Source organism: Felis catus, chromosome C1, assembly GCF_018350175.1.
Source record: "Felis catus isolate Fca126 chromosome C1, F.catus_Fca126_mat1.0, whole genome shotgun sequence".
In the NCBI taxonomy this organism is placed as follows: Eukaryota; Metazoa; Chordata; class Mammalia; order Carnivora; family Felidae; genus Felis; species Felis catus.
This window is the reverse complement of record NC_058375.1, coordinates 83280920-83294975: the sequence shown is the minus strand read 5'-3', so window position 1 is coordinate 83294975 and position 14056 is coordinate 83280920. Positions and strand designations below refer to the sequence as shown.

The following is a 14056-nucleotide window of genomic DNA, read 5'->3' as shown; positions in this document are numbered from 1 at the left end:
GTTTAGTCATAGAAATAAAAGAAAATAATATCCTGTAAATCACATTCTTAGTGGTCTTTTCCAAGACCATTGAAGAGAGAATATCCAGAAATCTAAGTTAGGAAAATAATCCTGAAGAAGTCGATGTCAGAGTAGGACTCTAAATATAGGTTAGGGCTATGTCCTTACTGGGAATATGCTCAAATAAGAATTTTGAAAATATTTATTCAATTATTCAGCAAATATTAAAAGCCTACTATGTGCCAGGTACTTGGGGGAAAATGATTGATGGTTAGGAGCCAGCTAAGATCAATAAGTATCTGGCTGTGATTTAACTCTTCTTCTAAACTTGTCAGAACCTATTAAATAGTCCCTGAGGTTAGTTGTTTTGGTCGACAGGAATTGGTGCCAAATAAAAAACCTTCAAGTAACTATTAACCTTGCATTGAATGTATAACAAAATTATTACTTACATAAAAAGCTTATCATAAATCTTAAGATGCAATTATTACTCTATGGTTTGATCATTTCAAAAGCAAAAATAGATTTAAAAGCAAAGATTTACTGAATTCTGAAGAGTTCATATCTGAATTTTCTATCTGAAATATGACAAAATAGTGCCAGTCTTATGATGCCTGGTTTAACATAAACACATAAATACTAGCTAATCTAAACAGTGTGCCCAGCGAATTCATGATCATCCTGGAATGATACTCAGCCCGGCTGATGTCATGAAAGAAGGGGTGAGAGGGAGAAGCTGGTCTCTGCCTCTAGGTTGTTAAACCATAGAAAGCCTGGGAATACATGGCTTTTTAAATATAAATACACACTTCTAATTCAGGGTTTCTTATGATGTCATATAGTTATGCTCTTCCGTTTGGTGTATGCTCTCTTGAATATTTCATGCTAAAAAAGAACAAGTAGAAAGCTGAGCTACTATCCTTTTGGCCAAATGTTCAACTTTTCCTTCTGTGACTTTGAAGGTAGTAGCCTGCAGATGTAACATCTTCCTTCTTAAGCAATTTCCTTAAGCAAAATTGTTTTAAAAATATGCCTGATATCTTTGTTTATACCTACAGGTTGCCTAGCTATTGGCTACATGCATGGTTTTCAATGAAGCATGTGTGTGTGTGTGGGTGTGTGGGTGTGTGTGTGTGTCTTTGTGCGTGCGCGCACGCACCTGCGTGCGTGTGCGTGTGTGTGTGTGTGACTTCTAATGGCATAGTAATAATTTCAGGGGAGGAAGCAAGAAAGAGAGCAAAATAAATGTATTACATTTTTGTACTCTCTCCTTGCATTTTTTTTAAAGATAAGAAGGCCCTGTGGCTAAATATAAGCTGGTAATTTGATCATTACTTGTTATTCACTTGAACTACTACAGTCAACATATAATGGACAGTGAACAGAGAGAACTCTTTTGGTAAGCCATGTAGTTTTTCCAAGCATGATTGCTATGCTATGTGTATTTAGATGGAAGCTTTTCCCTGTATAATCAGCTTGCTGCTGCCCATTTTACTGCCAAACATTCCTTCTCTATGATAGCATAATACTGTTACCAAGGGAACAGCTTATGGCCGACACTTGCAGTAGTGCCACAAATTAATTTCACAGTTATCAGGATATAGGACGATAACAGTAACGTGGGCTACTGTGAAATTACCATTGTTCCCATGGAGTTACAGTGTAATTATTACTTTTGTAGTAACTAAGCAAATAATTCATATGACTACTGATGGATGTTTGTTTTCTGTTTCTCTGCCTCTCCCTTCTACCTTTCCCTTTTCCTTCTAATATTTCTCTCATTGTTGGTTTGGAATCTCTCTGACAGCTTTTTCATAATTTATAGTATAGAGTAATTTTTTATATTGGCATTAAGAAAGGATGATAGTGACTTGAGGTGAGGACTTACCATTTATGGAAGTCATATTCATAATTAGGATGTTTACTATATACATCATGAATATATACAGACTAAAACATAGATTTTTCCTGGTGTATTGAAAGGATATATTCAATTTGTGATGAGTGTGAGATGAGAAATTAGAATCTTATTTTCATAGAAAATTAAATCCATATGTTGAATAGAGGTATCCATTTAATGTGATTAAAAGCACTGAAGAAAAATGAATAGTATCTAACTTCCTTAATTAGTGACGTGATTTGACACAAGACAGACAACTTCCTTAAGCCTCCATACTTTCACCTATAAAATGGGGATGTTAATAATATCTATGTAACAATTGGTATGTATATTAAAAGAGATATGTGTGGGAGTGAATTTTAATCTGTACAGTACAATAAAAGTTTTAGATGTTACCAGAATTGCCATATCTTTATTGGAGCATGTCTTGATTACATATTATTCTTGTTCATAGGGTAAGTTTATAAGGAGACTTAAAAAAACAATAGTGACACAAAGAAGGATCAGTTTTTATTGTAATTTATTAGAATAAGCAATACTATTTCATTATATCTATGGTACAAGAAAATGAGACATGTAATCAGTATAATATCATAACAATAATTTTTAGTAACTAAATTCCTCAGAGTATGAAATTCATATTTTATACTATATTGAATATCATATATGTGTTAAATAAAAGTTAAGCATTGAAACATAAAATAATGAAAGTAATGTGTATAATATGCTCATTATTTAAAAAAGAGGGTCCATGCTGGTTAAGTCTCTGAGTTTGGCTCATGTCATAATCTTGCCCTTTGTGAGTTTGAGCCCCACTTGGAGCTCTGTGCTGACAGTGCAGAGCCTGGAGCCTGCTTTGGATTCTGTGTCTCCCTCCTCTGCCCCTCCTCTCTCTGCTCATGCGCTCTCTCTCTCTCTCTCTCTCTCTCTCTCTCTCTCTCTCTCTCTCTCTCAAAAATAAACATTAATTTTTTTTTTAAAAAGGGGTGCCTGGATGCCTCAGTTGGTTGAACATCCGACTCAGGTCATGATCCCAGGGTCCTGGGATCCAGTCCCTGCATTGGGCTCCGTGCTAAGTGTGGATCCTGCTTGGGTATCAGTCTCTCTCTCTCTCTCTCTCTCTCTCTCTCAAACAAAAAAATAAAAATAAAAAGCCCCAACAGTGTTGAATGTATGTGAAATTATAATTGTTCACTATGTCAAAAAATGAAGTTGCTAAGACAAGGATTCATCTGTATAAATGAAAGTCAAATTTATGTAGGAATATCTATTGTGATTGTTTGCTGTAATTCACAATATGGTCTTTATTTTTTATTCTACTTAATTTGCTTTCTAAAATTTTATATGTCATATTAGTAGGATACACATATGATGTAGAGTTAACATTTTTTCACTAAATGTTGCTATATATTTGTTATTCCAACACTGTAAATTATATATCTCTACCATTTTGAAAATTGATGTGTGATAGAACAAAATAACTTGATGAAATTTTTTGTAGGTAAAGATACATTTATTTTGTTTTAAAAGTTTTTAATGTTTATTTTTGAGAGACAGAGTGTGAGTGGGGAAGGGGCAGAGAGAGAAGACACAGAATCTGAAACAGGCTCCAGGCTCTGAGCTGTCAGCACAGAACCTGATGCGGAGCTCAAACCCATGAACCGTGAGATCCTGACCTGAGCTGAACTTGGATGCTTAACTGACTGAGCCACCCAGGCACCCTCTTAGATACATTATTGAATGAATGAATGAATGAATGAATGAATGAATGAATGAATGAGTGAATGAGTGATGATGACTATGTAGTAAGCTGCCTCCAGGTGCTGAATGTCTTTTTGGAGAAGATAGGAAATGACAAATAGAACATATTTTCTCCCTAACGTTTTTCTGCTACCCATTTTGAAGTTACCCAACAATAGTAGCTTCGAATTCTAAAGAATTTGAAAGAAGCATGAGTTTAACTGACTTTTCTGTATATCTCATTAATCATCGTTTTTTTATATTGTTTTAATGACACTTATGGATAGTCTGACATTATTAAGACCCAGTTTTATCATTGGTGAAGTGGAGATGATGCTGAAATGTTGTAACACATTTACATGTGTTACACATGTAACACATGTATAGGAAATATATATGTAAAATATTTGGCACAAGAAAGGTCTAATGCAGTCTACAGACTTCAGTAGCAGTATTTTTCTCTTTCCCTCTCTGGGAGAGTGACAAGGTCATATGATTAAACTGGTGTCAGGGAAGTACCTATGATTAAGGTCTTCTTACAATATAGTCCTTCCTTGCATTTAATGGGCATCTGACAAACAGTTGTTAATTGAAGCATCTTTATTCTGCATTATGACTCTAAGAGAGGTTTGCAGAGGAAGGTTCTCTTTGACTTAGAGCTATTAAAAAGCATGCATCTGTTCCCTCATTTTTACAAACAGTTTTTTTTTAATGTTTATCTATTTGAGAGAGAGAGGCAGGGAGAGGGGCAGAGAGAGAGGGAGACCCAGAATCCAAAGCAGGCTCCAGGCTCTGAGCCTTCAGCACAGAGCCCGATGTGGGGCTCGAACCCACAAACCATGAGATCATGACCTGAGCCGAAGCCAGATTCTCAACTGACTGAGCCATCCTGGTGCCCCCCATCTGTTCCCTCATTTAAAAAATATTTTTTGAGGGGCGCCTGGGTGGCTCAGTCGGTTGAGCGGCTGACTTCGGCCCGGGTCATGATCTCGTGGTCCGTGAGTTCGAGCCCCGCGTCGGGCTCTGTGCTGACAGCTCAGAGCCTGGAGCCTGTTTCAGATTCTGTGTCTCCCTCTCTCTGACCCTCCCCCATTCATGCTCTGTCTCTCTCTGTCTCAAAAATAAATAAACGTTAAAAAAAATAAAAAAATATTTTTTGAAATCAGATTCTTAAACCCCAAATATTATGAACACTGTGTTTTCTAGAGTGACTGAGAATTGAGAAGATTTTTTTTCCTCTTATCCCATTACTAACTCCTCTGTATTCCCATTTCTTTCTTTCCCCACAATTTAACAAAAAGGAAAGATCTAATAAAATATTGGTGTAGCTAAGTATTCAAGTGTACAAATTTCAGCGATAAGAATAGCTTTAGACAAATCTATTAAAATATTTGTTTTTCTCTTGTCCACAAATGTGGTGTACCGAGTGGGATGAATTAGCTTAGTCTGTTCACTGTCATTTAAATATTCTTTTTCTAAAAAGAAAGGGGATTTTGCAGTGTAAAAAAGAACTGTACCTGGGGCCAGTTGATTCATGTGCAGACCATGATGTAGGTACTAGACTTAAGCATGTTTTTTCTGTAAGCTTTCTGCATTATCGCAAATGCAAATTTCTCACTACTTCAAAAATGTTTAGCACAGCTATACTATAAATACACACTAGACCATAAAACTTGTTATAGTACTGCTAAAGCTACAGTCGCAAAAGCAGATTATTATGGTTTCCAAGTTAAGTAGAGGTTTCAGTGGCTTTAGTTTTATAAAAGATGTTTTCCTTCCTGAATCATAAAGTGAATCTAGTAGTTCTTAACTGGAGGACTGGGTGTTATTACTCCTCAGGGGACATTTGGAAGTGTGAGGAAGCGTTTTTGGTTGTCACAATAATAGGTTGATGCTTTGGCATTTAATAGGAGGGGATCAGAGATATCGGATGTCCCACAAAAAGGAAGAGCTGTTCCTTACAAAATGTGAATGATGCCTCTTGAGAAACTATGACTGCAACTTATCTGTTGTATTGAATATTTTTTATCTTACACATTAAACTCTTATTTCGACACACTTTGGATGACCCAACTGCCTGTTTCCTGGCTGAATGTATAGGCATTAATAAAGAAGCTAAAAGTTCAAGGGAGTAACTTACTTATTTATAAAATATATTACAATAATTTGATAGGTGGAAACTGTTTGATAGCAGCTTTTACTAAATTATTTACTGTAATAATTGTAGATGGGATTAAATTTATCTGTTGCTTTTCTTTTTCTAATTGAATATTTTGAACTCAGCAGAATGTCCTCTGGAGTAATTCTGCTTTTTCCAAGTTAGGCAACCTTATATGAGCCTAGTCGTTTGAAGAATTCTAAAGAACAGTAAAGAAAAGATGTAAAGAGACTAATAAATAATATCCAAATGATAGGAGAACACAGAAAATAATCACACTGTTTTTTACTTTTTCAACATATGTTATCCACATTTTGCAGAAAAATAGAATGTATTCAGGCAATTTCTCTGAAACAAATGTCAAAAAAGTAAGAGAGGCATATAAATCACATTGTTGCAGAATATTCTGTGCCCTCCATGGAAACATTGTATTGTTGTTTGAAATGTATAGATTCTGTTGAAAATCCATTCTCTCCAAGGTATCCTGATGCAGAATCCCTCTGGGCATTGTACCATCCTTCTCAGTATGTTTAAGAAAGAGCTTTCAGAGACAAAAATGTTAGTATCACTGCTCTCCCTCTTATGCAAGAAGGGTGACCTCTTCTAGCGGCAACTTTTCTGTGTAAAAAGAGTATAATCCCAAAGTCAGCTGAGTTTAGGAGTAGCGTCTATTTTGAGCCTCGATCAACTTTGAGACAGATTTATCACTTTTTCCATCACCAGGAAGAGTCGCTCTCAGGAATTTTAGTTAGCAGTGCAGAAATTACTGAAGGTTTCCTGAGAAAGGTGGATGAAAGATTTACAGCATAGGTCCCAAATTCCTGTTAATGTGAACCCTGCGTAGCCTTGTCCCTTCTCGGAAGCTGCCCCTGACTCCTACACACACCCTTCTGTGTTGCCAGTGTGGTTCTCTGATCTTCGACTTGATCCTCTTCCTTCCCATCTTGAAGACCTTCCTCTCTTCTTTTTCAAAACCATCCATCTCTATGTCTGTCAGAGATTTAAAGTTGTATGTAAGTTAATCATTTTATGTTTAAGCTTTCTTTCTAATAACTAGCTGAAATCAGCTGTACTCAGAGTGAGCGTGTTGATTTGGGAAAGGAGTTGAGTGATTTGGGGACATGGAATCCTTCGGGGGGTATATCTGAGAAGACATACTTGCGTTATTCGTTTTGTTATTCAAATATTGCTTTTCTGGGGAATTGAGAAAATTGTGAAATAGCAAAAGGAACTCAGGCCAGCATGAGATCCCATGGGCTGAGAAAGAATGTGGGAGGTGAGAGTAAAGTAGAGAAAAAGAAATGGGGCTATTTAAAATTTTGTAACATCTTAAAAATATGATTTATTTTCTGGGAAGAAAAGCCTAAAATTCATATTCATAAACCATTTTTTTCAGAAATTAAAACACTAGAATTTACCCTGCAAGTTTGTATATTCTACTGATCAATAGTAACCACGCGAATAATTGCTTATCATTCAGTTTGACAAAAGAAAGAAATGCTGTTCAATGATTGATGCTCCCAGTATAGTCAGAAGCTGTATCATTAAACTATATCTCAGGTAAAGCATTTCTAAGGGAGGCTCAGCTTCTATATCCCCATTTATTGGTTTCTGAAATGTAATATACAGATAGTACTTTCAAAAATTTAATACTGAAAAATTAGCAAATTGATTTGAATATCTCAAATTGGGGCTGTTACATGAACCTTTGCACATTCTGGATCACTGTGGATTTGTTACTGAATGAGAGGACTAATGTGTACCACCAACTTAGGTCATCTCTTGCATTGATTAAGTTGAGTCCTATTCAGCCACAGGATTTTGCACTCAGAGTGTTTTTGCCTTTGCACTCTGTTTCAGTCCTCGATGAGAATTCAGGGGGAGTTGGCTTTTTGTCCTTCTTTAGCTGATTACTCTTGGGAAAATCATGTTAGATTCTATAGGCCTATGTGCCTTGCGATCACTTTTTTCTTACTTTGTATCAATTATTCAGGGCTGCATAGCAAACCACTCTAAAACTTAGTGATCTAAAACAACAATAGTTTACTGTTTCTTATATTTAATTTGATTGGACTCAGCTGGATAGTTCTGAAAGTCTTGCTTGGGCTCACTGATATGGTTGGGCTCACTCATATGCAGTCATGTGGGAGCTCAGACAAGTGTTGGAATGACCAAGATGGTCTCACTCATATGGCTGATGGTTGGTGCTAGCTATTGGTTGAGGTGCCTTTGTTCTCCACAACACCTCTCATCTTCCAGTGGGCTAAACTAGTATCTCATAGCTTAATGGATTCTGAAAGAGCAAAAGTGAAAGTGCTAAGTGTTTTAAAGCCTGGGCTCAGCATCATTTCTGCCACCATTTTGCTGCTCACTCAGTCACATAAGGAGTCCAGATTTAAGTGAAAACAGATTCCATCTCTTAATAAGAGAAGAAGCATGCACACGTAGGGATGAGAGGAACTGTTGGTATCCTCTGAAGAAAATGTATAACGTATTACCAATACAGTAGTTGTTACATTGTATTATGATTATTATTTCAACCTGTTATTGTCTGTTTACCCACTACAGTGTAATTTTCCTAGAGGGAGATTTATTATTAAACTTTGTATCTCAGGTGTGTTCACAGGTGACCAATAGTGGTCAGTGGCAGAGTGGACTTTCTGCAAATACTTGATAATGGTAACATCGATATTAACACACACTTGTAGTTTAACATTTACATATAAATATCTTCTATTTTCAGAAAAAAAAAACTTTTGAGAATGATTAACTCTATATTTAAAAGTACTCTTATTACTGTAGCTTTACTTAACAGAATTCTGTTGGTTTAGAATTTCCCCTAAGGCTTAGTGTTTTTTGTTATGTTTTGTTTTTTTAAATGGAAGACATCATAAAAATTACAGAAGGATCATTATTTTGAATTTTGTATCTTAGACTTGTACTCTTTGGCAAGAGTTGTTCTTTAAAGTGTTTTCTACTTCTCTGCCTAAGGGTAGGTTGAATCTTGTAAATAGACCTGTTTCTTCTTCTTCATGTATTATAGACTAGCAGGGGAACCTTGCCATGGAATACTATTCTAAATGAAGACTAGAAATTCAGGATGACAATTTAAGTTAGCAGTTATGATATAGCATCTTGAAACTTCTTTCTTCCCAAAGTGTTGTCATTATGATCTGTTTCATTATTTAGGATAAAAGTCTCACTTATTCCATTTTACGTTATATAAAGGTGCAATTATGACTTATTAAGTAATGCTTTCAAATATGTTCACTGCCTATACAAAGTATCCTACTGGGAGATCTGTGAAATGATAGGGAAGGATTGATTTTCTTCCTGAATTTAGGTATTATTTGTGTGCATATAGAACTTGAAATTTTTGGTAGTCTTTTCTGTAATTGAACCCAGTGTTCAATTTTCTCATTACTATTGTATGGAGAATAGAAGGCAGCATGAATATTTTAAGGGCTGTTCTTGGTTCACAGTGACCTGTGTATTTTTTCCCCCAAAGCCAGGGAAATAAAGCATAAAATATGAAGCTGTGATTAAGTAGTCTAGAAGTTAGGAACTTCCATGCAAAAAGAGAACGATTTATACAATTTTACCCCTCAGCAGTTATGTTTTTTATTTCCTCCCTAGTTCTTTCAGGTAAATGCTATATTTTAACAAACTTTACCTATGCAAATTTTTGCTATTTTTAAACCAAGCAAAATAAGTGATAACTGCTTGTTACCAAGATAGCGTAAATTAACTCATTGGCCTCAGAATGTGTAAATTAATAGCAGCCCTCAGAAATCACACTCTTCAGCCTAACAAGAGTGCTACTCTTCAGGTGTAAACTTCAGGTGTCTATATTAAGTTTCATTCAGAGAAGAGCTAATAAAATGACTAATGCTAATATCTTCTCAGGTAGGGCCCTGATCTTGTGTGAGCACATTTCTAGGATGAGGAGGATGAATATTTAATGGATGTTCCCTTGGTATAAAATAAGATAATCTCTGACAGATGGTGGTTTTAAATGAGCACATTACAATAATTCAGAGTGGACTGGGCACTTTTATCTTTATGCCTTATTTAAAAAAATCATTTACAAGGGTGATGTCTTTTGTGTAGGAATTAATGCTAATTACAATGCACAAATGTACGTATTTTCATATATCACCCTGTTTTTTTCATCCGCATTTTAGAAGAAGGCATGGACTTCTTTGTAATCACCAACCATCACGTTTCATAGGGTTGGTAAAGTAGTGGTTACTAATAAACATGTTTTAAAAACAGAAGGAAATGCCTTTTTAAAATTGCCTTTGTTCTTTTTAAAGTAGTAAAAAATAAATGCCAGTTGTGTTCTAGGATTGTCTTAAATTGAGTGTTTTGGGAGAAATCCTGCATTTTTTTTTTTTTAATTTGGTTCAGGCATATTGTTGACCTAAGATTTAAAGGCCAAATTGGGCACACATTAGTCAGGAGGCAGTGACCTATAAGGAAAGGTTATCTTTCTCTTTCAATTAGCATAATGATCTATTAATAAACACGGAGGTATCAGATGTGCTTGCAACTTATTGCATATTTAGGTTCTCTTCATGTTTAGAGAACTGCTACAAAAACATATGGCATCAAAGACTGTTGATGGATGGGTGTCATTGCCTAAATGAAAGCTTTGAATCGCAAATGTGTGTGTAAGTAGTTATTTTCTTCCATTTGTAAAATACTACTCTAAATATATATTCAAATTGAATAATATGCATAGCATAAAACAATGGTCCACACTGCTTCATGTGATGCTTGTAGAGGAAATGTGTGTTCTGTGTTATACAGGCAAAAATATACATTTATTTGACCTTTGTTAAATTTAGTAAAAGCCTTTTAAAATATGGTAAATGTTATCAAAATGACCAATGAAATAGGCATATTAAGTAAATTAAATGTTTAATGGACTTCATGGTGTGTTAAGTTTTCTGGAAAGGCAAATATACTTTTATTGTGCTGCTATATCTTTTTCCTTCTTTCTACAAATTAAAGTCTGAGTTAGCTACATCCTCATTTAATGATTTTACTAAACAAGATATAAATCTCATTCTCATTAAACAATGGAAATTTAATAATTGTATTTGTGTTTACTAAAGTCAGAACACCATGAAATTATAAAATATCTGTTACAAATAGCTCTCGCCTTTCTTACTTTTAAGCATAGTTGTACAATTTTTCCTGACATAAAGGTTACCAGGACAGGGATTATTTTCCCAGCTTCTGTTTGTTATTAAAATTCCTTTGGGCACATGTTTTTTTTTATGTATTGGCTACCTTTGTTGGTGTGCATTTAACACTACAAAAATTGGGGACAATTAAGTTGATTAAAAAAGCCATCAAACTCACGGTCTTATAGCATTGCCACTGTAGATAGCATGTGTCAGTATAGTCAGTTGGTTATAATGAATTCCTCACATATTTTTCACAGAAATAGTTAGAAAGGACATTCTAAAAGGGAAACAGAGGGAGTGGCAGTACTTGAACATAGACCATCTATGAGAAAGAGTGGTTCCCTCGTGTCCTTATCAGTAATAGGAAATGTGATGTGCTTTGTTCTTCCTTAGTGAATTAGTGAATGAACAGCCTATTATATTACATGAGAACCACCCAGAACACATATTTTACTCCATTACTTGAAGACAGTGTTTCAGGCTTGCAAAACTGTCTATATTTACATTTTTCTTAAAACACTGAGAAACTTAAGTATACTGTCTTATTCTGTATGTCCTTCTCCTGTATGGAGCTACTTAATATGTTCTCTGGAGCTCTTTGCTAGGGAGTCTTCATTACTAAATAGATATCTTTCAACTGTTGGTATGAAGAGCTGACAAATTGGTTTTATTTACATCGTAAGAGTAATTAAAAAAAAAAGTAAAAGCAAAGCTCGTACTGAAGGAAACCTCGCTGCTTGGAGAAATAATGATCACTGGGAATTGTGATTTCTATAGTTTTGCTTATATTTACTATTCCTCCTATATTAAACATTTTAAATCTCTTGGGAATAGAAATTCAAATGAGATCAAGTATTGCGTATCAAATTGGTTATACCTTAATGTGACCCTTGTCTCTTGCAAACTCTTGTTACTGTTACTAACAACAACAACAAAAATGTGAAAGGCTAATTATGTCATTGTAGTGTCATTCCTACTACTTAAACCACAATATGTGTATTGTATACTCTGAACTTGCTTCTCCTGAGATACCATCTGTTGCCGTAGGAAACATAATTTTATTAGAGGTATGAGGGATTGTGTGTCAAAGCTGATGCTTCGTATTACTATAATATGGGGTCAGGCTTGGGATTTAGGATGAAGTACTGATCTTAAGAAAGCCTTCCACTGAACAAGTTGTCATTTGAATCTATTCCTTTCTCTCTTCCCCAGCTCCGTGACTCCCAATAAATGATGCCTTGTTATTCTTGCCTGAAAGTAAAATAGTGTAGATTCTTTCCTCACTTATAAAGATCATCTCTAGGGTAACAGCCCCTTCCCCCTCCCCACTTCCAACCCAATAAAGAAAAAACATCCAACTTCCTATGGTCTGAGGCAACTCATATGAAAATATTATTTTTAAATAGGATGATCAATACATATCCATACAAAATTGGGTCATGGAGTTATTTATATTATAGAAGAGACCAATCATTTATAGTTATGACTATTCAAAAATTATTTTTTCAAAATCAAGGTTTTCTATTGTATTTCACGTTCAACAGCCTTGATTCTATAAGAACTAAGAAGAGAACATTTGAGAGATGGGTAGCACAAGAACTATAAAAATTAACATTTTGTGCTTCTCCTCTAACCTTCCCCTCCCCCACATTCTTAGCATTCTCCAGTGCCTGCCACATTATTGTACTTTTCTGTAGGATTGTGCCTTCATTATGTTGTCTCACATTTTATACTTTTAAGTTACAAAGACCCACAGCAACACCTTGATGGTATTGCCAGTTTAGGTAATATTTTCTCAACCTTGATTCGTAGGGACAAATGCAGAAAAGGAGTTATGATCATTTATTCTGTTTTACAAATGTAGCAAAGAGTAATAGTTTACTCTTTATAAATGAAGGCAGTTGATTAATCCTATTAAGATAGAGAAGGTATAGTAGTAGCTATGATTCTGTGACCTATTTCTGAGTGGGCCCTTTTCCTCTACTGGTCTTGCCTCTGCAGCATTTTTACTTTCTGTGCTTTTGTTGGCAGTTTAAAATGTAAATCAAAAGTGGAATAAAATTAGAGTGCAGCTTGGTAGGGTGGAAAGAAAAGTGAGTGTGTCTGCAGTGTCCTCAGCAAATGAGTAGTTCCCAGTGCAGATATTCTACCTACAGACAGTTAAGAGCTCTGTGTGGTAGGCTTCCTTTCTCCGAGAAGGAGGTGGCTGCTGGAGATGAGGACCTCCCATTGTGCGTGTGCCAAGGAAAGCTGCAGTGGCTGCCATCCATTGTGTTGTTAACTACAGCAGCTCTCTGGTGCCACAGAAGAAAATGAGATGGTGGTTTGAAAAGAAAGGGAGGTCAAACGACCTGTGAAGAAGTGGAGATCACAAGGACACCTGGGTGGCTCAGTTGGTTAAGCCTCCAACTCTTGGTTTCAGCTCAGGTCAGGATCTTATGGTTTCGTGAGTTCAAGCCCCGTGTTGGGCTCTATGCTGACAGTGCAGAGCCTGCTTGGCATTCTCTGTTTCTCCCTCTCTTTGCCCCTCCCCTACTTGCATTGTCTCTGTCTCTCTCAAAATAAATAAATAAACTTAACAAAAAAGAAGAAGTGGTGATCACAGAAGTAGCAGAGTTGTGAGTACATCTCCCACAGTGAGTTATGTAACTCACAGACACTAGGCGGTAGGAACAGTGCCTCCTACATGGACCTTCTTTGTTTCAGTGGCTTGATTGTCCGCATTTTAGTGTGAGAGGATAAGCAAGAGAGAGCACAAAATAGTGGCTGAGTTTTGAACCTCAACAACTTGAATTCGATCTTTCTGTCCTTTCATGATTCCCTTACACCACACCTTTCAGTATTTAGCTTTTCTGCCTAAAAGCTTTATCAGGGAATAAGAGACTAGAATGAAACATGTTTAGACAGAAACATGAATTAGTTAGAACCACGGTACTCTCACTTACTGTATGATCTTAGGCAGCTCTTTCAACCTCTGAGACTCAGCTTTTTTATATGTAGTGTGGGGATAGAAGATGCCTAGTTCTCATGGATGAGGTGGTTGATGAATTAAAATAATATTAT

The 14056-nt window shown here is 35.8% G+C and overlaps 1 protein-coding gene across 4 annotated transcripts in view; it reads left to right on the top strand.

Moving 5' to 3' along the window:
• The window catches only part of DPYD (dihydropyrimidine dehydrogenase), an 869175-nt gene that overhangs the window by 148654 nt on the left and 706465 nt on the right, over positions 1-14056 (top strand). The window contains exon 1 of one of the 4 annotated variants that reach the window (XM_045036247.1): positions 1248-1662. The exons of the other annotated variants lie outside the window; for them this stretch is intronic. The gene's annotated coding sequence lies outside the window, so the exon portion shown is untranslated. Of the gene's footprint in view, positions 1-1247; positions 1663-14056 lie in introns of those variants that run through there. 4 annotated transcript variants of the gene reach the window in all.